The sequence below is a fragment of the Loa loa genome (genome assembly GCF_000183805.2).
Source record: "Loa loa unplaced genomic scaffold supercont3.355, whole genome shotgun sequence".
NCBI lineage: Eukaryota > Metazoa > Nematoda > Chromadorea > Rhabditida > Onchocercidae > Loa > Loa loa.
This window is the reverse complement of record NW_018108535.1, coordinates 63,641-64,750: the sequence shown is the minus strand read 5'-3', so window position 1 is coordinate 64,750 and position 1,110 is coordinate 63,641.

The window sequence follows — 1,110 nt, the reverse complement described above, 5'->3', positions numbered from 1 at the left end:
GAAATCATCCAACTTTACTAATTCAACTATCAATATTCACAGCTATATTTTATTTTTCCTTGTCAAGACTTATTGGAATTTGATTTAATGAAAGTGAAGGATTATTGTGTTTCTAATTAGTTTTTATCATCTTTTATTTGAAAATATACGCCGTATTACAGCTTTTTTTTTACTGAAACTTTTACTTTTATGATAAAGAGACAGAGAGGAGTGGGGGATGAAAACAACTTCAGCTTATATTAATAATGATAAGATAAATGATAACACTAACCATATCATTTAAATTTGATTGTAAAAGTAGTAATACTCATATATGTTGTATGAAGATATAATTATTGATTGCATAATTTAATAAGTCTGTTTAGCAACTAAATTTTGATGAAATTTTTGAAAATAGAAAAATAAACTATTCTTTTGTAAAATTTTTCTTCATTTCAGCTCTGTAATGATCAAGCTTACACATAAAAAAGACGCAACATTTCTTAACGTACAACATATTCTGAACAGAATAAGGCAATGAATCTCTTTTTTTCTTTTTTATTTGGATGCAATAGTACAAGTGATATTGTAAAAGTAACTTGAAATATTTCATTTTATTATTTTCCTTCTAACTTGTTAATTTCAATTTTGAAACAAAATTAAATTATTCAATCAAAAATTTATTGGTAAATTTGCATTAAAAAAGTGGTACAAGATGTCAAAGGTTATGGTAGTAGTACAAAAGATTAGGCACACATGTCAACTATTTCAATAAGAAGGAAAAATCGTAATCTATTATTACAAAGTAATGACTGAATTATAACAATCAAAAAGAATGACAAAATATAACATTGGGAAACATAGGTTAATCGTAATTTCAAAATATTCCAATAATTCCAATAATTCTTCCTTTTAAAAAAAAGTAATTTTAAGTTTTATCACCAAGGAAAGTATTCTACCCTTTTCTCTTTTTTTTTGAAATGATAATTAAAAACTTGCTGCCAACAATTTTTTGCGAAAGAAGGAAAGATGGAAATGCAATAGATCAAGAATGGATTGATAAAAATGTAACTTTTATTTGTTTGGTTACAAATTGAACGATTCACACTCTTAATTTTTTGTTTCTTCTAT